Source organism: Panthera onca, chromosome A3 (assembly GCF_046562875.1).
Source record: "Panthera onca isolate mPanOnc1 chromosome A3, mPanOnc1 haplotype 2, whole genome shotgun sequence".
Classification (NCBI taxonomy): Eukaryota; Metazoa; Chordata; class Mammalia; order Carnivora; family Felidae; genus Panthera; species Panthera onca.
In genome coordinates, this window is record NC_138341.1 from 130,901,988 (window position 1) to 130,925,496 (window position 23,509).

At 44.8% G+C, this 23,509-nt stretch overlaps 1 protein-coding gene and 1 long non-coding RNA gene across 6 annotated transcripts in view; one reads left to right on the forward strand and one right to left on the reverse strand.

The window, feature by feature from the left end:
• The window catches only part of TSHZ2 (teashirt zinc finger homeobox 2), a 453,491-nt gene that overhangs the window by 2,498 nt on the left and 427,484 nt on the right, over nucleotides 1-23,509 (forward strand). The window lies entirely within an intron of this gene.
• On the reverse strand, nucleotides 17,897-21,995 carry LOC132670194 (uncharacterized). Its single transcript, XR_009606522.3, has 3 exons — nucleotides 21,329-21,995; nucleotides 19,756-19,855; nucleotides 17,897-18,075 (listed from the first exon to the last, which is right to left on the reverse strand). It is a non-coding gene; the product is annotated as an uncharacterized LOC132670194 (long non-coding RNA).

Consider the following 23,509-nt stretch of genomic DNA (forward strand, 5'->3'; position numbering starts at 1 on the left):
ATAAATCCAAAGTTAGTCGCAAATCTGAGCAAAGTGGGTGTTTGTGTCTGAACAGGCTGGACCACCAAGTTCATCCTCCACCATGGCTTGGTTCCAGCATGAATGGCAGTCCATGTGCTTTGAAATATCCCCAGCTATCTTCCCTCCAGAGCGCAGAATTGCTTCCGTAACCACGCGTAGATTGGGTCAAATTGCGTGCGGAAATATCATTTATAAAGCTTTGATTCGTGTGTTTTCCAACTGTTTCCCAGAGAGCAAAATAATTGCAATATTCTTAGTGCCATATATATTTAGAGCTTGCCTCGTCGGTGAGGTGTTCTTTTCTGCAACTCTGGCTACCTCTTTTGAAAACCGTTTCTCCCTCCTGCCCCTGTCCGTGTCTACGTTTCAACCGCTTGTTTGTTAAAACTTAGATTGTTTTGCAGTCTGACAGCATTGGGGTGTGCACTGGCCTTCTAGACCCAGGAAAAGTAAGCATGCTCCTTCTAGCTCTAACAACCCAAGTTTTCGTGTAGCTAGATGATTAGAGATAACGTCCTTATTGTCCCAAAAGAAAACTCTGGGCAACAGTCCAGCAAGAAGTGATACTGCCCTGAAAATTACTTTTTTTTTTTTCCCCCTTGTTGTTCCGGTAAAGGCCATCAACAACTAGGCAGTAATTTAAATTACCAGAATGACTGGACATGTCTCCTTTGGTTAGCTCATTACAAAAAGTGCATTGCTCAGAATTGCACTACTTTGATTACAATTATCCTCTGATCAATGAGGATCCAGGTGTAGTAACATAATGCTGTATCACATTATTTAAATTAGATCCTTTTCATTAAGCTGGTATCTATTGGAACTGGCTTGTCTATTTACTGTAGTGTGTGTGTGCGTTTGAAAGTTATGACCCTAGTTTCAGTTTGCTAGCCTATTGTATTCCTGGTGTCTTTATGTTTGTTTTCATGGCTTTATTATTTTCACTGAAGAAAGCAGAAACCCTTGTCAAGCTGAAAGGGAATCATTCCTATTGCATGCAAGGAGGCCCTTCTTACAGTATTTATTTGCTCACATATGAATAAAACAGATGATTTTTTTTATGCGATGTTTCTTTCCTCCAAAGTCATCGGTGCTATCTTCCGTTGTAGCTGAGGTGGCGATTCATGAGTAAAGTGAGCCACTTTGGGATTCTTTAGGTAGTTGGTCATGAAGGGAAAAGAACAAGGTGGGTTCCAGGATTGTGGCCATACTAACTTTTATCGCTGCCTGAAATTAAACGCAATGCACAACTGTAAGTAATTACTCCCATGGACTGATGTTGAAAGCTTGATTTCTAGCTTGATTAATGAATAATGTAAGATAGAAAAAGCCTGTGAGTGAATCAGAGCTGAAACTCTTTCCCAAGAACTGTTCGAGGCAATTTGGTTTCTTTGCATTATTAGTTTTAAGTTCCATGGTTCAGGGAATCAGTTACAGAACTTTCTAATAAAGCAGGTATGCAGATAGAATGAACAAGATGATATTATAAGTGATGGGGAATCTCGGTCTTTATTTGTTTTGCTCTACCCACCCCCCCCACCCCCTCCACCGCCTTAAAAGAAGGGATGTGAGGTAGGCAGTTCTCTTTAAGGAAACAGCTAAGTCAGAACATTTCCCTCTGTTTCCCTCTGAAATGTCATTCTTCCTGGCTTTCTAAAGCTATGCTTTTCCACCATACTATTACTTCGGGCAAGAAAAAAAAAGTTCAGAAAACAGCCTACGGTACCCCAGGGGTTTGTGTATGTGTGAGTGTGTGTGCTGACTTCCTTGGATGTATATTTCCCTCCCCACTAAAACGCATCCACTTTTACCTGAGAATATTGTGGGATTTTCTATCAGCATCTTTCCCCCCTATCCATTTTAGGGCAGATAGAGAAGATGGCAGAAAGGTAAAATAAAACAGAGCAGTGTTTTGATTTGTTTGTATTTTGCAGGATTCAGCGTAGTTAAAAATTTTAAATTGCAGACTTACGCTGCAAACCCTTCTATTTTCTACAGTCTGTCATAGCCTCTGTACACGGACATGTGTACTACATATATTTTATTTTACCAGCCTGAACTATTGTTTTTATATAATGCCAGCCAACTGTAGTCGAATGCACATTCTTTGGGGCTTGTGAATATCGAATGTATGCGTGAGTTGCGGGATTCTGCTTCTTCCAGCCCAAAGAGATTAAATGTCTCCTTCTTGCTGACTCTCCTAAACTATCTGATAATCCAGATCTGAGGAAAGTCTTGCAGGGAAGGATGGCTCCCTCAATTTATTTTGTTTATTTAATATGGAGATGAATAATGCAGATTTTGTTTTCATGAATGTCCTTGTGTGGCAGTAAACATTAGACTATTAGCAATCATTACTTAAAAGTTACAATTTGCACCTTAATGGCATAGCTTATTTACATGGGAAACATATTCATCAGGGACAGTTCTGAATCCTGCAGTGGAGCGGGAGTTGACCCCAGCGATAGCCTTTTCAGCCTACTGAGAGCTGGTGCCTGGGTGAACCCACTGAGGTCCTAGCAATCTGTAGCAGCAGGGTGGGGAGGCGGCAGGCCACTCATGGTGAAGTTCACGTTTAATTTACTGGCAAGTGGGATGGGATTCCAGGGAATAGGAATCTGGGTAGAGTCGAGACCCTGGCACTCTCACTTTATTTAAACACACTTCAGAAGGACAAGTTCACATCTTGCAGATTTAAATACTGCATGCTATAGACCCCATTCACTTACCCAAACAGTACGTTTTTAACAGATGAATGGAAAAAATAAACACACACACCCCCAGAGGGGCGCAGCAGCACGAACTGTTCTGGCTCTTCTTGTTATTTAAGACAGATCCCTGAAAAAGGAAGGACAGGTCCCACGGAAAACCGCATCCTGCACCGGAGCGTTTTGGATGGGAATTGATTACTTAAGTGGTCCCTTCCCCAACTCCCTTCCTGATTTCCTTCTCCCACTTCTCGCCTCACCCTTAAAGACCCAGATTGAATGGGACATCTCAAAAGCCCATTTGTTTTAGGCATTTATTGATTTCATTTTTAATCTGCCATATCAGGACACAATACATTAGCCCTAATCAGCAGATTGCAAGTGACAGGGAGTTCTAGTGGAAGGTAGGGAAGGGGGAGGGGGCTCTGAAGAAACTTCTGCAGGATGAAAATCTTCTTGAGGCTTGGGGGTTGGAGATTGAAGGCTACTTTTGAGGAGGGTAGAAACGTTCCTCGGAACTACCATGCATTTATTTTTCTGCCACCTTACACTGATTTTTCTCCCAGTCACCTCGGTTCTGTTGCTACCGGTTGGGAAACCTTCACATCCAACAAATACCTCCTAGGCATCGTTAGCAGGTCTGTGCCTGGAAGCATCTTGCCTTTTGTCACATTCTCCAACAGAGGCTTATGCCTTCGTTTCATCCCAGGTGACGCCTTTGACGGAATTTCTCCAAGCGGATAATGTACCTGGGTTCATCTATTTCTCTTCCCACTGGCTGGGGGATTCTTCTCTCACTTGAGCAGGTTTTAAAGGGGCACTGCGCCTGGCATTATTTAAGGCCATTGAAACGATACACTTCTGCTCCTCTGCAGCTCAGCTTAGGAAAATCAGCCAGGAAGAAAACCTGTTCGTGTTGGTGCTGGGTCTGTAATTAGCTAACATGAGTTAAATGACCAGACTAGATCTTCCCTTCCGTCACTGTATGCGTACCATCAATTTTATTTAGGTATGTCAAGGTCTGGGAAGACTGTGCCACTATTTCAAAGGCGTGTCTGCGTGCACCCAAGTTCCCTTTAAAAAGCACAGGATGGCCTAACAAATTCTATATTAAGACCAGGCATCCACAGAGTTATCATTTTTGTTTGATGCAAAGTCAGTTGGAAATACATTAAACTAACAGAGAGGGTTGTATCGCTTCCCTGAAGCACTGCTTTTTCATTACATATTTAATTACAATCAAATCGAGCGACTTTTATAAAAAAAATTACAGTGGTATTAAAAGAAGCTTGGCACACAAATAATTTTATTGCTTCGCAAGTTGAGACTGCACTTCTATTTTTATTTACGTGGGAGAAATTTATTTTCATTTTCTAACGTGACAAATACATAGTATATTTTCCTGTCGTCTGTATCAGGGAGATCCAATTCTCCTGCCTTCTTAGAGCCTGTTCATCCTGGATGTTTTTACATCCATTTTTCAGTAATTGGTAACAATTTGTATTTTTTTTAAATTATTTTGAGTTTTATAAATTCCATTTCAAGTTAGAAATTCTCCTGTTCCTTAGGGTGACCTTTGGTGAGCAGCTCTTTGATTATAAATGAGCTTAGTCATTCTAGCCACATAAGAAATAACCTCATTGAGAGGGTTTGCTTGATTGCCTGGATATTGCAGTAAGAAAAAACAAAACAAAACAAACAAACAAACAAACAAACAAACAAAAAACACCATATATTTACCGGCCTGTATCATAGAAGCCAATTTCCACTGGATTTACCATTTCTTTCATTTTTTTTTTTTTTTTGGTATTACTGACCTTTCAGTCACTCGTTTGTTTTAGGTGTTGCAATGCTAATTGAAAGGTAGTTTCGAGAAACACTGGTCTCTAAGAAATGGTAATAAAAATTCGGTCCTTTCACAGCCCGTATATCCACTTTCGGACTATGCGAACTCATGGGAAAGTGTCTCCGTAAACACATGGTTTGGGGTCTGACTTGGACACCAGTCTGGAGTGTCCACAGTGGGGTGGTTTCCCCCCCCTCACTTCAACAGGGAGACCTTCATGAGGGTGTAGGACTTAGGTCCCCTCTGAAGACTTCGTCTGCATCACAGACACACAGAATAGGAATCTGAGAGGCCAAGTGGGAATTGCTGATATGTTTGTTTCCAAAGCAAACTCTGTGGGTGAAGTGATAAAATAATTTGAAGAGACTTGAAAGTCATTAAAATGGTTCTGTAGAATTTTCATTTGTTGCCTCTGAACCTTTTGCATTTCCTCTGCAGAAAGAAAAAAAAAAAAAAAAAGATGCCCTCTGGGCATCCTCCAGTACGCCATGATGCCGAAGCAAGGCCTAAAATTGGTTAAAATTTTAGAAATTAAAATTCAGGAGGCACGGCCAGATAATCCTGTTATTAATATATCGGTATTTTTAGAGGTAATGAATTTAGAGAAATTACACAGGAAAAAAGAAAAACCTGGATCATATTTGAAAGCATTTGTCTTGAATTTTTCTAAGAGTTCCCTTTCTATCTGTGTTGTTTAAAAACAACGAAAACAACAATTTCAGTATCGTCATACCTACTCGTCAACCTTAAACAGGGTCTACCTAATAAAGTTCTCTCTGGATGGACAAAGACACAGGACACTGTAGCACACGTCCCTTTTTGCAAAATAGCTTTAGAAACCCAAACGTGGGCACACAAACTAAAAGTAAAATCTCGACAGGTTATTCTGGCTAGCTCAGGGTTCAAGATCGAAAACTTTGTTCGGCAGGGTAAGAAGAAAATAGCAGTGCATTTTAACTACACATCTCCCCTTGGCACATGAAAAGTTGCAGAGCAGGGAAGATTTTTAAGGAGCTTTTTAGCTCTTTTGCATCTCTCTCTCCAAAGACTAATTTAATTGAAAAGCTGTAGTGTCCATTTATGCTAAAGGAAAAGCCTCATGTTTCCATAAAGCTGCCATAATACTAAGGTGGATTTAAAAAAAAAAAAAAAGACAGCGTTCTGCAGTTTCTGTTAGTACAGAAATTAAGATCACGGGTCTTAATTAGTTGAGTGCTTTCAGAACTGAATGAATACTCTGAAATCACTCCTGAGCTTTCTTCTTAAAGCTCCATCTAAGTCATTTCTATGGAAATTACACAGTTTAGATATTAAGGTGGGTAGAACACAGTTATTGTTTTTAATGAAAATAGTTACATAGGGCAGAAGGAGATCAAAGCTGTTGTCAGCGGCCATTCTGTTTGTCATGAATTTGGAAGAAACTTCCCAAACGCTTTCCCGCATCACGAAAAATCCATGAAATCTGGTGACGCGGACAATTCGAAAAGGACACGGAAGGTCAAGGTGTTCTATAAGGGAGAAGTGACTTGGGTAAGCCAGAGCAGCGGCATGTAAATATTTCTATACAAACTGCAAAGGGCTTACTTTAAATCACTTGAATTTATCAGATTCTTAGAATTTTCTATGTATTCAGAAGCCCCTTTCTCATAGGCCGGGGGAGATATGAATAGCTTCTGGGCCAAGAGGATGCTGTAGAGAAGAGGTAAATCTCCTCTAGGCATTCGGTACCGTTTGGTACAGAAGAAATTCCAAAATGAAAAGCTATAAGCAGTTTTACATCAGAGCTGCCTTTGGCTAGTTTCCTTTATTAGGAAGTTGGGTCCATGGCTTTGTGCTTCTTTTTGTTTTCCCTCTTGAGGTTAGGTTTGAGACCGTGGATGGGGCCTTAGAACAGGAGGAAGTGACTTGGGTAATGGTTCCAGCTTTGCCCACACTCATTGTGCGGCCCTGAGCAAGCTCGAGAGAGAAACCTTGCTTCAGGGGTAAGAACATGAGTTCAGGAGTCAGAACGACCCAAGTTCAAATCCCTAGGTCTACTCCTTTTCTTTGCCTTATAGATTTGGGCAAGCCGCTCAAATCTCTGCTCCCCCCCTCCCCCCCACTTTTCAACCTATAAGATGGGGGTAATCATATTTCTTCTTAAGGCCCAGGTTTTTTGAAAGGATTATATGAGACTGGGGCTGAGAAAGTGCACTGAAACTATTAGGGGTCAAACCTGACAGTTGTCGCGTATCTTCACCCTGAATAGCCAGACCATGAAGCATTTACACCAGAAAGGAAATGAGCAACCAACAACTATCATGAGACTAGGAGGCCGGGGCTTGAAAGAAGTCAGACATGGGTGCATTTTGGTTTTTAAAACTGGAAATCCAGTCACTGAGTAGGGTTTTAGCCTTTTCTGGGAATGAAGAGGGAATGGTTGGAGCCCCGTGCCAGCTCAAAAGAACATTTCTTTCCCAATAGATAGTAATTATAACACTAGCAGCAACAACTATAACAACAATGGCAATAACGATACCTCCCACTATGGAGGTGCTTATTATATATACCAAGCACTTTACCAAGTGCTTATATTTCATTTATTTAAACAGCAGTTATTTCTTGAGTCCCTACTACGTGCCAGGTTCTGTTCTGGTCACCTGCTTCCCGGGGAAGGAGGCAGGGGCAGTTAATAGGATGAAGAGGGGATCTTACCCTCCAGGAAGGGGAAGCAGGAGAACATACAAGTAAATTAACAAAGAAAAAAAAAAAAGATAAATTTCATATAGAAAAGAAACTCCATGATGACAGTGGTTTCATAAAAGCAAAAGTTGAAGAGTGGGAGTTTGGCAATACAAGTGTGGATGGCCAGGGGAGAGACCTGTCCCAGGGGGGACGTCTGAGCCAAGTTTTATCCTTCTAACATTCTCATGCATTAGATGCCAGCGTAATCCCTATTACTGATGGTGATCTGAGAAACCTGCAGAGCAGCCCGTTCAAGGTCATGCAGTGGCCAAGCTGGGTTTTAAACTCCCTGCTTCCAAAGCCCATACACTTAATCTATTGTGATATTTTATCTGGAATAGTTATAGTCATTTGCCAAGGAAGGGCCCCGTTCCTATTATTCTTTCCCTGCGTCTGTTGTGAAGTCTAAGCCTGCGGGGAGGGTACTGAGAACATTGACGGAGGATGCTGCCTTCATTGGCATCTCCAAATAGAATCTCGGGCCCTCTCCCATATATGAAGTCGGTTCTTTCGTGAGGGTTCCTTCATGTGTATGGATGTGCATTTGTGCATTCATTCATTCAACAGACGTTGACCTGCTCACCTACTGTCTGCCAGGCATTGATCTAGGGGCTGGTGTATCACAGCAGAAAAGCCCATGCCCTCACACAGGTATAATTCTTTTAAGACCAGAAAGCTAATACACAAATAAATATATAATACAACGTTAAGTAGTTCTAACTGCATTTCATAAAAACCCACTAGCATTAATGGAATAAAGAGGGATGGGAGGGCTGCCTTTTTATACAGGATGGTCAGAGCCGGTATTCCTCAGGTGCCAACACTTGACCAGCCCTGCACAAAAAGCGAGGAACCAGCCGAGCACAGATCTGGGAGAAACGTTTCAGGCAAATGAAGCAGTAAGCACTTACGACCAGAATTGACTTGCCTCTTTGAGGAATATGTAGGGGCCCAGTGGGGCCAGGGCAGGTTAAAATGGGGGAGGAGGTATAAGGAAAGAGGCCGGGGGAGGTGGGCGGGGGCAGGTCTGGTGTGGCTTTCCCTATATGGGTCTCAGTGCGAGGGGAGGGAGGGTTTCCAGAAGGGAAGCGATGTGATCCATTTGGGTGTTCAACAGAACATAGGATTGCCTGGTGCCTGGTGAACCAAACAGGGGAGGCTGTTGAAAAGCAAATGTTAAGAGCCAAGCCGATCTGGGATGGGGTCGCAGGGCTTGCCTATTTAACTGGCCAGCCGTGTTTGAAGGGAAGCTCCTTAACCTTGCTGCCCTCCAAGTCCTCATCTGTCGAGTGGGCACAGGATATCTCTCGCCTCCCGTCGTGGGCAGGACGGTTAGGTAATGCGACGGAGAGAAAACCCTGGTGCAGTCCCTGGCACGCACACAAGATCTTTTTCATAAACGCTCGTGTTGATTCTCCTTCCTGTTGTTATTTTTTGTCTGTAGGGATTCTGGGGGGAAAAAAATCTAGGCTCTTGAATTAGTCCTTGGTACCTATTAGGCACGAAATAAATATTTCCCGATGAATGAATAAATGAGGCTGTAAATAAAGGAATAAATACTTTAATTAGTGTACTACTTTGTATACTAATTAATTACTTTTGAGTAGAAGGATCTCTTTTACACATCTAACATTTTTTTTTTGGCAGACCTAGGTACCAATCACGATCGGAGCGGCACTCTGAATATTTATCAGTTAAAAAAATACTAATGACAAAAAGACAGTGATTTTGGTAATGAACTTGCATTTTGCTCATCATGACATCATCTGCCTTTGCGCGAAGAGCAGGCATTTCGCCTTTTTGCAGTAAACAGTACGTATTCGTCTCGTACGCAGTGCTTGCTGCCGATATGGGTTAGTAGCCTTCCTCATTAAGCCAAGACCCTCAGAGGGTGGGTCCCTGATGTTGGTGAAGGGGCTGGGGATCCTCATTTCTGACCCCTGAGCTGGACCTCTCCCTCTGCCCTCCAGGTGCGCAGCCTCCCAGGGTTGGGCAACTGCCCCTCCCCCAGGGCAAACCTGTGCTCATCCCCTCAGGCCCCGGGAGAGGCGGCAAAGCTTAGGGGTTGTTAAGCTAATGGGAGAAGGCTACAGGCTGTTTCCTGGTAACGCCTTCTCTACTTTTTAATTGTCACCTTCAGATTAGCGTCTGGGAGAGGGGAGAAGGGAGGCTGGCTGGTGCCTGTTAAGGTGTATCTCGGGACAAAGGGATTTGGGATCTCGGTGGCGAGCAGGTGGGAGTTTGGGCTGCCTGCCTTGAAATCTTTATTTAACCGATGTTACTGACGGTCTGCTATGCACCAGGCACCGCGGGAGGTGCTGGAACCGGAGGCTTGAAGGAAGTTGACAAAGGCCTGCCTTCTTGAAGCTTCCGTTTAGTGTGGCAGACAGAGATCCCAGACAAGTGAGCAGGTGCATGTGGTCATATGCCAGCGTGTGGCGTGTGCCCGAGAGAGGCCCAAAGGCGGGCAGGGCGTAGGGCACCAGGGGAGGGGGCGCCATCTTGGATGGGAGGGCCAGAAAAGGCCTCTCAGTGCAAGTGACATTGCAGCTGGGTTCTGAGGGACGTCGCGGGGAGAGGACCCCCCCCCCCCCGCCCCGTGCCCACTGGGAACACGTGTGACCTTGTGGGTCAGGAGCAAGGCGGGGGCTGGCAGGCAGCAAGGTGGCCAGGGTGGCGGAGCCTGGAGGAATGGTGCGGGGTCCCCACAGGAGGACAGGCCACCGCCAAGCCTCTAGGACTCAAGACCTCTAAGGAGCTGTGCCCTGGGGGGCGGGCGTGCTTAGGAGACGGGATCTGGCTTTGGTTTTTACAGCATCCTTCTGGCTGCCATGTGGTGTATTAGAGAGCAAGGCTGCAGGCAGGTTGACCATGTAGGAGGCCCCTGTGTCCATCCGGTCCAAAGCTGCTGCTATCTTGGACCCGACCGATGGTGGGGAAGGTGAGAGACTCAGTCCAAAGTTGGACAAGATGTGCAGAGGATGGCCGTGGCCGTGGCGTATCCCGACAGGTGTGTCTGAAATACCGGCCTGGGTTTATCCTAGTAATTCTAATTCCCTCATTCCTTCGTTTATCTCTCGCCTGTAGTTATGTACCAGGTTCTTACTGAAAATTGTCAGTCTGTCATTCTCTGAGCCAGACTGGAAACGAGGGAAAACGTTTGAAGGTGCATTGATTCTAGAATTGACTGTAGAGGAGGAAAGGGCCCTCTTCCAAGCACATTTCGTGGAGTCCTGGAATCGCCTTTCCCCAGCTCCACACACCCATCAGACGACACCGTGTCAGGGCAAGGGGGTGACCCTGGAGTCGATTTCTCTCCCAAGGGTCACTTCCTCCCTGTATGACCTTAGGCACTGTTACCTCCCGGACTTCCAATTTCCTCATTAGCAGAACAGACCTGATGAGAACTCATCTCATGGGGTGTTTACAAGGATTCACCGAGACAAATCAGAGGGCGTGCTTAGCACAGTGCCCTGTACAAGGTAAGTGGTCAATACATTTTAGTCATTACTGTAACAAGTTAATAAACCTCTCCATGCCTTGATTGCCTTATTGGTAACGTAGCGATCATACAACCTCCCCCTTGGGTTGTTGGGGAGCACAGTATGAACCCCTGCAAAGCAGTTAGAACAGTGCTTCACACATAGTAAGTGCTCGATAATCATGACCACGAGTCTGAGCTCATGACCGTGAAGGGACCCGCCTTCTGTCTTACCTGCCGCCCGTCCACAAAGCCTGGCACGTAGTTGGTGCTCAATCAGTGTGATTTGATAGAATGAATGATGGGGGCATGGTGACTGGCAGTCACAGGGAGGAAACCCCAGGAGACAAAATTGCGTCTCTGTGGGGAGGGGCCAAACAAGACCCCTGACTGGTACCATGGCCTCCTCTAGTGGACACTCCAGATGGCCATCTCCTCTGCCCAGGCCTGCCAGAGCTTTCTGCAGGGTTTCAGTGAGCAAAGCAAGCCTATTCCTGAAGGCTTTTAAAGCCAGAGCTGCTCCGTTATGGGCGGGTGTACCACTGGTGGTAAATAGTTTTAAGCAGCACGGACTCACGCACTAAGTGCAAATGATGTTCCTTTTCCAACACTGTTTTCAACCCCTCTGATTTAATCAAGAAGCAAGTCTTAGTTGGTGTTAGCCTGCCTTAAACAGCTGTCTCATGCCCCTTTATCAGAGAGGGTAGACCTCGAATTCAGAGACTTTTTCAAGTAACGCTTAGATTTTCCTTTTCTGATCGTTAACGGCAAATGATGCTGGGTTTTCACGGACTGTGGGGACATAAATTTTCATTATAAAATAAAATTACATGAGGACATTAAAGAGGGAGTCGCTGTAAGGAAATATATAAAGAAAGCAATAGTTGGGGGGCAGGGAGTTGCACAGACCGTGAGGATGGGGCAGAATGACTAGCTGGGAGGACCCTGTGGTTGCCCAGGACCCGGACAGGGCAGGGGATTCATGACCCAGATGTGCCCAAAGGCTGCCAAGTCGCGTCTGGGTCAAAGGAACACCCGGAAGGCAGAGGCTTTCAGTAAAACTTCAAAAAACTTTGAACACCAGAAGGAACTCCCCCCCCGCCCCCCCCACCAGAACATCAGAGAGAAACACTGGAGAGCCTTTACCGGCCGAGGAAACTTTGCAGATACGGAGGAATTGGGAATAACGTTCTGGTTTGGCATGTGGAATAGAGGGGTGGTTCTCGCCTTTACTTGGTGTCGTCATCACTTGGAAAACCGGCGGAAGTGCAACCTTGCGGAGTCCCAGGCCGGGGCCTAGTAGTTCTCATTCCACAGGATGGGGCGGAGGCCCATGAATCTGTATTTGAAGCACCCACCATGGCTTTGAATTGCAGGATGCGGGGGTGGGGGGGGGGGGCGGGAATCTAAGTAGATGGCCTCCTGCGTGGTCAAACTGCCTGAAGCCTTGGTCTCTAATACATCACATGGCAGCCAGAAGGATGCTGTAAAAACCAAAGCCAGATCCTGTCTTCCCCCCTCTTCCTTTTTCTACTCCCTTTCTCTCTCTCCCTCCCTCTCTCTCCCAATTCGGAATGCCAAAACATTTAAAAAATTATCCAAGGGGATCCATATCCACTTTTGGCTTTTAGTCAACAGAAAATATATAAGTACTCTCTCCTTTCAGTCTCTTGTGGCAATCGCCTAGTTTTTGGAAATGGGGGGACCCCTTTCCCTAATGCCTTTCAACAGAGAAATGCGTCCATTCGCTCATCTATCTACCTAGTCACAGCACGGAACATCAGAGCCCAGAGAATCCTTCAGCTAAGTTGAAAGACAAACAACGCAGCCAATATAGAATAGGGGCCCTGTCTGCCCGGGAGTTGGCCGGCACCCTAGATACCAGAGTCAAGAGACAAGAAAGAAACACAAGGAATCGCCCAGAGCTTGATTTTTTTGTTTCTTACAGTCTCTGAAATTCCCAAAACGCTACAGAATGGGAGGGCAGAAAACCTAGCGTTTTTCTTTGGTGCCTCCTTCACCATCTCATTCTGTTTCGTATTTTCTCCTATTTTCCTCAGCGGCTCTTTTCCTTCATCAATTCCCTCTCTTTTCTTTCCCGGTTCCTCCCAATAATGAGATTTCCGAGCCCTTTCTGTCTATCATCTGGGATTCCATGAGCAAATGGGACCAAAATGATGATGTTGGTGATGAGAAAGATGATGCCAGTCCTAACTGTCGCTGTCATAATGCAACAGTGACCGTCAACCTAGTCAACATCATACCGTCAACATAAAATACCGCTGTCGACCCGCATGATGCCAAACCAGAAAGTCTACCCTTACTAGTTAACATTTACAGAGCATGGACTTCATGCAGGCCATCTACATAAAGTCTCTCCCGATGACATCCTGAAGGCCAGATAGTGTTATTATGGGTCCATTGAAGAGATGAGAGAATTATCGAATGACTAATAGCTTGAAGATCACATAAGCTTCCAAACAAGACATTGAAACCCAGCTCTGCCTACCAAAGGCCGAGTACTCAGACACTGTGTTTCATTGCTTCTCACAGTATTTAATGCTTAATAGCTGAGCATCACGTAAATAAACGTCCCCAGGCTGGGAGAGAGACGTGCAGGCTAAGGGCGCGAACTGAAATTTAGGGTTTCTTCCAGGTTGAAGTCGGTCAGTTGTGGCAAAGAAAAAAAATAAATAAATAAAGAGCATCATCCTGCTTATCTAAATCCAAAGCACCACCTTTAAAATTTGAGCCTATGAAGATGAAAAAAAAATATATGTGTATGTATATACACATATATATATGATTTTTGAAACCTCTTGAGCTTTCCACATGCCACAATGGCATTTCGTAAGTCCATTCCTGTTTGATTAAACAGAAGGAGGAAAAAACCATGAAAACCACGATCACAGAAACATGAAAACCACGAACACGGTCCATCTGGGGTGTCTCAATAAGTGATCGTGCTCATCCACTTCCTACAGCATCTTTGTGGATGTGTCCTGAAATCAGACGCTGCTCATCTGTTCTCCATAAATCTCTTGTAGGCCCCATGACTCCTCCTGGCCATCAAAAATATGGAATACGTGCAATGATGCTGGCCCGTTATTTATTTTACCAAATGAAAAGCTGGCCTCCCAGATTTCCCGTTTAGCGCTCCTCATAATATTTATGGTCAGGGTCTCTAAAGGTGTTTCTTACTTGTAAGTATTTAATTATAGGTGACATTTAAATGATTACTTTGAAGAATCTAAAAAAGAGATGATTGTGAAGGTCGAGGGGCTTGGGTCTCAGAGGGAAAATGTTGCTTACAACAGAAATCATGATAGGATCTTTCTTAGGGGGAGAAAAAGGAAACCCCTAACAATTATTTGTAGTTGTTGTTGGTTGTAGGTTTTGCGGATCTGTTTGTTGGTGGTGGTGTTTAAATTTTGAATGTGGTGGCGTTTTGAAGCAAATCTTGTAATAACACAGTTTGGCAAACTGCCTTGCTCTCTGATTTGAGGTTATTTTAGTAAGTAATGGAATGAAATAATCATTTTATTGTCTTTAGTGTAAACATTTTCATTATTAATATCGGATGGGGATAGTCAATTGTAGAGAATAAAAGGAAGAGCTGTCAATAATAAGATGAGCGTTTTTCACCTGATGAGTAAATTTCGGGTAGAAAGGAGTTAAACTTTGCAGATAAAGTTATATCACTTTTGAACACCAATCTTAAAATTTCTGTGCCTCAGTCCTGTAAATAGGCGTAAAGGAGAGCAGTGACTTGTAAGCACCATTATGAGGATTTTAAAAAGTAGATCCTTGTTAAGTACTTAGAACAGTGTTCCATGCATCGTAAGTGCTCAGCAGATACTAGTATTTCCCCCCACCCTCCCTCTCTCCCCAGAGGCAGGCACTATTCAGACTTTGGTGGGCATATCCTCCATTATTTATAATTCTGCCTGCGTATATATGTAGCGAGGGGCATTATTGTCCTTCTGTATATGTTTAATATTTTTATGTAAATATTTTTTATACTATGTATTGCACATTGATTTTTAAGTCTGTGTGTAAACTCTATCCAAGTAGGTAGATAGGCAGCTAAAGAAAAAAAGAGGGAGACAGAGAGAATAGATTTAAAAATACAGTGAATTCCTTTTCATATGCTTTATAATATTCTACCATAAGAATGTGTATTTTTACTCACTTATCAACTCCTCTGTTAATAGACATTTAGCATATTTTTAAAGTTTTCATTATTACGTACAATCCTGTACTGGATATTCTTAAGAATTTTTACAATTGTCACATAAATAATTGATGCAGAGAAAAACAGTTGTGAGAATTTTACTGCGTTTAGCAAGAGAATCAGTTGAGAAAAGTAAACATTATGGAAACAGCTAGCATTTCTTACTTTGAACCTTCTTGGTGTCTTTCCTGAAATATACACTTACCTTACCAAAAATTTAACTGGCTCACTTGCACCTAGTAGGCGCTTGTGAAATGTGTGCTTGAAGCAAGTAAACTGAATAAATAAAATACGTCAATAATCCCAATAATGCGTGAGACTCAACCATCAACATGGCTTGAATCTCAGGTACATCCAGCATGAGACCATTCGTCGTCTTGGGGTGGAGTGGGGAACACAGAGACGTTAAAAGGGAAGTGTGAATAGCATAAAAGAAATTGCATTTGTCCTCAGGGGGTGTAACCGATGGAGCTTCGAGTCGGACAACCATTGCCATCCAGATCCTGGAATCCATGGGGTGTTAAACATGGGTGGGTCAGGTTAGGAAAGGAAGGACCCAGGGATTTTGTTTAGAGGTGTTACAAGGTGAACCGTAACAGTAGCCACTTGGGCCGTGTGGCATGTTAGGCAGTCAGACTGACCTTTAATGCAGTTTAGCAAACATGTAGGGAGGCAAGCTGCTCAGTCCTGGGGGGGAGAAATATTAATAAGGTAGGACCTCAGGATCTGGAGGGTCGATGTTGGCACCAGATGCTTTTCACAACCAAGATCAGCATCGTCCTTAGAATGTGTCGAAGTGTGTGTTGTGAGCGTGTTTTCTTGTGGGGGTGAGTTGTGATTGTGTGTCTTTTGTGTGTGCCGTGGGTGTATGTTTCACCTATGGCGGGATCACGTATGCTTTGAGTGTTAGTGTGTGTGTCTGGGGGTAAAGAGCGAGTGTAGAAGGACCTTATTATGCATGAGTTTTGTGTTGGTGGTGGACCTAGTCAATGCAGATGCTCACGCCGAGGCTGACCTATTAATGGAATCAAACACAAAGCTCTTGGGGATTTTCCCCGTGAACGTGAAGCCAGCATCACAGTGTATTTCCCCAGGGGTCTCTCTGTGGCAATTCCCTGGGGGTTCTGAGAAACAGAACCATAGTTACACCTATGTTGCCTGCACAGGAAAATCAGCACTAAATTTGTAGGGTATCAGTTGTAGCTGATACAGGAAGGTAGGCTCTGCACGGGGACCATGTCATTTACGGTGGGTGTTATTGTTGAATACCCGGATGACTAAATGAGTGAATTGAAGAGTCATCCAAGGTTCCTGGAGCCTTTGGAATATTTAGATACCTGCACGATTTGCGCCCACAGGGCTGAATATAGTAGATTCTCAGTAAATGTTGAATGGATACGCGAATGCACACACATGGCACATGTGAACGTTTGCTTATCTCTGAAGCAGGCTCGAAACCGTAAGAAAACAGTTCCCTGGCGGGGTTTTTATTCCTCCTCTGTTGGTCCCACAGAGCACTTTGTCTGCTGTCCCTTTGGTTTAATTATTGTTCTTTGAGATCGGCACGACAGCCCTTCTGTTTATTGTCAAACTGCAGCCACAAATGGAGAAAGAAAGAACGAGGTGGGGAGGGGGGGAGCAGTCTCTCCAGTCCAGGTACGGGAACCTCCCCAAAGATACTGTTCCTTTACGGAGGCAAAGGGAAGGTGGAAAATTTGGGGCTACGAGTTTCAAAACTTGCCAAACCCATAAACCAACAAAACTGCATTGCTGCTTCCATAAATGTTTCATAAGTTTTATCATCTTGTGACGACGGTTAAGCAAATGTGTGTCCTTTGAGGAATTATTTACTGGAAGCAAGGTTATGGCATCAACATCTGTGTTTCCAATCACTTAGATGAAGAATGGATGAAATAAATCACGAGTAAGTTCCACAAAGTAACTTCTGTGTTATTATCTTTGGACAAGCAGAACATAAGTAACTCTTTTAGGTGCCCTCTCTTTTGGAATTTGGACTTTTTAGTTGTGAGGCTTCTCTCTCTTTTTTTTTTTTTTTTTTTTTAATTCATTTCATGATCTTCAAAGAATATGTCTTCACTTTTTTTTTTTTTTTTTTTTGGTAGAAAGTTACCATAAAAACATCCACAATACAAGTACTTAAAAATTTCTCTCAGGGAATCTGGCTATTTCAGCCAACATTCTCGTTTGGGAGTGGGCTAACAGTTCCAATATATAACATCCATATAATTTAACCTCATAAATTTCTTTTTTTCACAGTGATGTAATGGGGGGACTGACCTGGAGTTTGTAAACGTTCCCTGCTCACGGCATTCCCCCGGGCAACATAACATTCTAGACAGTGTTTTATGTGCCCTGATTAAAATATAACGTATTCTTGCATTTCCTGTGGACTGACCTGTTAGTACTCTAAGCAGAATATTTAAGGAACATGGAGATGTTTTCAAATGTGTAACAATGCACGGTATGAGGTGGGGTTTTTTTTTCCTTTTTCTTTTTAAAACAATGATCTTATTTTCATTTTAGACCGTATTCCCCTGGGCACCCACTCCGCAAGAAAAGTTTTGTGCTCTGGTTTAACTTTTGAGTCTGCCCCAGCACTCCGATAAACAAACAGAAATACTTGTTTGTAACTTCGGTTTGAATGCTGGGGCACGTACTGTGATCTGCTCTCCTGCAGTAGGGAAGGACTTGGGCAAGTTAGTGGCAAGTCCCCCAAGATAAAACAGTAGCGACGGAAACTTACAACATTCTTTACCAAAAGAAAAAAAAATTAATTAAAATAAGGGGAAGGGTTTCCTAGAGTTCCTGCATCATGAAAACAGCTGTGACAGATAAACCACTCAGCAAAACCATTTGTGGATTGAGATGTTTTAATTTTCTAGGGGAGGAACATGGAGTAAAAATAAAAGGCAGTTCTTGTTTCCAGAGGAGCAAAGGAGAATTTGTGGGGTGAGGGCTTGAGCGTGAAACTTTGCTGGCGGACATCGATCCTATGCTGCCTGTAGGTCTTCCAGGGCACGAACCTCGATCCGGGGATAACCTGAAAGAGACATGGAAACGACACGAGGGAAGGAGGGCTGGTTGGATCGATCAGATTCGTGGAAGATAAGTTCACGAAAGGGGTACATGTATTTGAGAGTCATTATTTTATTCATTCAGCAGATATTTATTAATTTCTGTTGTTTTCAAGACCTTGTGCTGTGTGCCAGGCTATGAGGATAACGAAGGCATAGCCTCTGTGTTGACAGGTTAGTGATAGAGTACCCAGAACAAAGCCAGGGAGTGTTAACTGGATGGATGGATGGATGGATGGATGGATGGATAGACGGATGGATGGAGATGATCTATGACTCACTAGGAATTCAAGCTCATTTCTGTGTGTGTGTGTGTGTGTGTGTGTGTGTTTACTTCTGGGTCTAATTGTTGATCTGTCAAGATTTTATCCCAGGCAGCCCCTGGCACTTCCATCAAGGATGGATAACCTCTTCCAAGGAACCATTCCTGAACCCAGGTCCCTTCTTGCCTGCAGATCCTCGCCCCTACTCAGCTCTTAGGGCAATAACTTTCTGTAAAGGTTTTTGGATTTGCCCTAGTTGGCTACACTGGATCTTTTTCACTCCTCACCATAAACTTTTCTCTGCTTTGTTCTCTGAAAAATAATAATCAGACTCGTTAATATTTACTAAGCCGTGCCGGGCACTGCCCCGGATCCTTTACACATACCTGACTTCATTCAGCTTTCCTCTCAACTAAGGAGGTAGGCACACTGCTCATCTCCCCATTTTCCATGAAAACTGAGGCACAGAGCTATTAAGTGATACACTAACATAGCAAATATATAGTGCAACTAGAATTTAACCCCAGGAGTGTTTGCCTCTAAGGGTGCACTCAGCCAGATTTTTAACGAATCGTGGACTGGTGATAAATTATACCCATCTGCATGACTCAACTGAGCCTCAGCCTTGGCACCTATAGGTACAGAGACCCAAGGGGTGGGATTGGGACGGGTCTGAGACTCTTCCTTCCTTTTCACACACGGTGGTCACAATGGTCACCTGGCAGCGTATGACTTAGCAATTCTGGCAGAAGAACGCTTTCCTTCAGAGGACCCCCAGCGAATAGGCTCCAGGGTTTATGTTGGCCCACATGGGTTTGCATAGCCTTCCCCCAACCAATCACTGGCCTCTGACTGGCCAGCCTTGCTCATGTAGGCCCCCAGTGCTGCAGGAGCCAGGAGCAGCTGGTGGCCAGTCACCAAAGCAAAATCAAGGTGATATTACCAAAGTAAGGGAGACTGGATGCCGGGCCAACAGAGTCAAGAGCCTCATGCTGTATGCTCTGAAGGGTTACACCCCATGGCCTTGAACTCAGATGAAGATTCAAATCGAGGCTGTTATTTACTTTCTGTCTGACCTTAGATAAGCTATTAACCTTCTAAGCACTAGATTCTCAGTTTTGAAAATAATTATCCTGATACCATGTGGGGTTGCCAGGGGGGTTCTACAGATTGAGTATATAGTGTGTTTCATGCATACATGGCACATAGTAAGTGCTCAATAAATGTTCGTTAATGTGATGGTTATGGAGGTAACCGTGAGAGCTACCAGAATAATGTCTTTGGAGACGTTCATGCTTCCGGGCACGTTGTGTAATAAACGTGGGGTTGGAGGTGAGCTTCAGCCCCCGGATTGAAAGAACCACATTGTTAAGTCTCGCTCACCATAGCTTCCTTTCGGTTAAGGCCAAAAGTCCTTGGCAACTTTCCTTTCCTTTCAGGTGTTGATTTATTTATTAATTGGGCAAAATGGGAATTGACGAGCCTGAAACGATAAAGATGCTCATGATTTTCTTTTTTTTAAAAAATGTGTTTGTACGTCGGGAATGAAGGATGTGGCGAGGTTGAATGGGAGAAAAATGACTATGTCAAAGTCAGCGGGGTAGTGTCACTTCCCCACTTTCCCGGGGTAAGCAAGGGGGTCAGATGTGGGCATTGTGCGGTTGAGAAAGCGAGACTCTGCCTGCTTTCTTCTACTGCATTTGGGACTTGTTCAGAGACTAGCTGGTTGGATGGCAAGTTGCCTTCTTGCAGAAAAACTGACATAACAAACAGGCACTGTGCATTCAAGGTTCAGAGAAGCCTTTCCTCCTACTTTATTCTCCTGCATCGTGGCGTTTCTGGGCTGCTGACGTAGGCGAAGGAATCGCTGTGTTTATGTGAGTATGTGATGCTCTACCAGCAGCATACGTTTGCCCGTGGCTGAGTTATACGTGTATCCGAAGCTATGGGTCCTGGCCGCTGTTGATTTAGTCCAAGGCATATATAATGTCCTGTAGAAACCATCCTGCTTAGTAGTCCCTCACTTACTGTGTTCTACAAGCTGCTGGCAAAGGTAATTATACTTAATAGGAGCCACCTTTGATTTAAAGCTGCAGAGGAGGGTCATTAAATTGAGCGGCAAGCCTGGTGGAGGGGTGGCGTGCAACCTTTGTTTGGGGACATTCGTTCGGAGCAGCTGGGATTGCTTACAAGGGCAGTGTTCCTCGGGCCCACATTTGTCACCCAGATTGTCTTGCAAAGACAATCAGCGGGCCTGGGAGAGAGCATCGAAGGTGGTGTGCAGGAAGCTGCTTTCCTGGTTCTCGCCTCTCCAGCCTCTTCCGTCCTGGCTCACGTGCTTGCCTCCCCAGGTGGGTTCAGCATCCACCTGCCCACTGGACCGGCGGTCCTGAGATGTCTAATCCCACGGCCTCTGGAGGGAGAAGTCTGGGTCTGCCCCGGGCACCTGCGGCCACAACAAAAACATCCCAGCCTCATAATCCTCCGATGATTTAATGTGAGATGATTTAGTGTCTTTAAGATTTCATTTCAGTCCTTCGTGTGGCTATGGTTACATTTCAAAGATTGTCTATAGACGCGTGTGTATATGTGTGTGTGTATACATATATCTGTATCCATACGTTTTTATGGCAAGCCTAGTTTGGTTGAAAGAAAAAAAAATCCACGTGTGCGGTCACTCCTCAGAGTTTCCGAATTGCGACACCCAAGCGAGGGAGTTTGTGCCGGGAGGAGACAGCCTGTTCTGTGAGGATGCCACGTAGAATTGGGACTGATACAGGTGTCTGCAAAGTCTCAGCGAGGGAGTACCGACACCAGCTGAACCTCACAGGCTTCCAGAGGGTTCCCGGGCTGCCAGATGCTTTCACAGAGTCCAGAGGGATATCAGGAAAACCCCCTCCCCTAACCTCACCCCGGCTCCGAGGATCGAGTCATGGCCTAAAACTTTCGTACTCACGCTGCGGTCTGGGGGCCAGCGGCCTTGGTGTCTCCTGGGAGCTTGCTGTACACATGCAAATTCTCAGGCCCTGCCCCAGCCCTGCTGACTCAGAGACTGCATTTTAACAAGATGCCCAGGGGATTTGTGAGCGCGTTATGTCTGAGCAGAGTCCGCCTACAGCGCCCTGGAAGGCTGGCTCCTTTCTGGCAGGACACCCTCAGTGCTCTCTCCTCCTATGCTCTGGCTTTGTCCTGTTCTCCTTGTTGCCCAGCTCTTCCCTCCGCTCAGTTTAGCCAACACCTCATGTAGTTCGGGTCTCGGCCTGAGTATCACCTGCTCAGGGAAACTGTGATGCCTCGGATTATATCAAGCCCACCCCCGTCCCCATTACTGGCCGGAAAGTACCGTGTATCTCTGCTTTGTTCTTCTCAGCATTGACATTTTACCATTCTTGGCTTACTTGATTCTCATCCATCTCTCCGTGCTGCCCACCCCCACCCCTAGATGGTAAGTTCCATGAAGGCAGAGGCCTGGCTTTATCGTCCCCATGTCCTGAGGCCCCAGCACTGCGTCTAGTATATGCTAGAAGCTCAAGAAATACTTGTCCAATAATCAGATGCACGTTCACAGGCACATCCCCTCTTGAGGACTAGGAGATGCGTGTGACTTGCTACTCAGTCTGTCTCCTTAGGGATTGTCAGAACATTCTAGAACTGTCTTCTGTTGAGTCATTTGCAGGTGATGAAGCAACGGAACTGCTACTTGTTAAACCTCATCCACATACTGAGCGTCATCCTCTTTAATACCTCTTACCAGTCATGAATGAACACAGGGATCAACTATGGCTTCAAGCAGGGATTTCAGATTTAACAGACAGGAGGGGGCCGGACAAGAAAATATGCTCCACCCTTAACTCCAGCACCAAGGAGGCTGAGCACACGCTCTACCTTGGGTTGGCCATCGGCTTGGCGCTCGAAGAGGTGCGGAGTTCCCTGTTCTGCCTGTTAGAATAAATATTGGTCACACTCACTGTGTGCTAAGCACTGTTCTAGGCTGGGAGGGGACAGTGGAGACTATATCAGGTCCCTCCTCTCATGGGGCAGAGCCAACATACATTTAAGTGTGTAAGGGCTAAGTAGAAAAATCCAGCATGGAAAAGGGTAGATGAGAAGGGGCTCTTGTATTGTAGGCCTTTGCTTCCTTCACTGCTGTATCCCCAGCAGTTAGCTTGACATCTGGCACATAACAGGTGCTCAGTTAACCCCAGTCGGTGACTGACTGATGGAATAGGACTTTCCAAAGGGGGCTGAGCACTAGCCCTGTTGTATGTGGCCGCAAAATAAGGCAGAGAAGATGGGCCCATTTGGGGATTGGAGTTTCTGACTCTGTTGTCCAGATTCAGTGCCCTCGAAGGCACAGGTTTCTGGTTAGAATCATCAGAATCGGGGCACCTGGGTGGCTCGGTCGGTTGGGCGTCCGACTTCGGCTCAGGTCATGATCTCGCGGTCCGTGAGTTCGAGCCCCACGTCGGGCTCTGTGCTGACGGCTCGGAGCCTGGAGCCTGTTTCAGATTCTGTGTCTCCCTCTCTCTCTGCCCCTCCCCCGTTCATGCTCTGTCTCCCTCTGTCTCAAAAATAAATATTAAAAAAAAAAATTAAAAAAAAAAAAAGAATCATCAGAATCACCCCTAGAACTTACCCAAAAAACCCCCAACACACACACACACACACACACGCACACACGCACACACACACACAAGTGTTCAGCTTATTTCTTGGACGAATTTTGACATCACGATTTCCAGAAGTGGAAGTCAGCATATGTTTTTAAAAATAGCCTCCCACTTGAGTCTGATCTGCAAAGAAGGCTGAGAAACAGTGTTCCAAGCAGTTGAAGTAAAAACACCATCCATCATTTGTTGAGTGCCTACTGTGTGCCAGGCAAGGTACTCGGTGACCAACTGACCTCATTGAGAGAGAAGCTGATGATAATGACAAGGACAAGAACCACAACTGACGTTCACTGAATAACTACTTTGTGCCAGGTGCTGTGCTAAGTAAGCACTGAACGTGTTTCAACCGGTTTCCCTTTTCATAACCATCCTGTGAAATAAGTCCTCTTACGTCTCACTCGTCATTATGGGAATTTCAGAGAAGGTTCAAATGAATATCAGATATGTGATTGTGAGCAGGGTCGCTA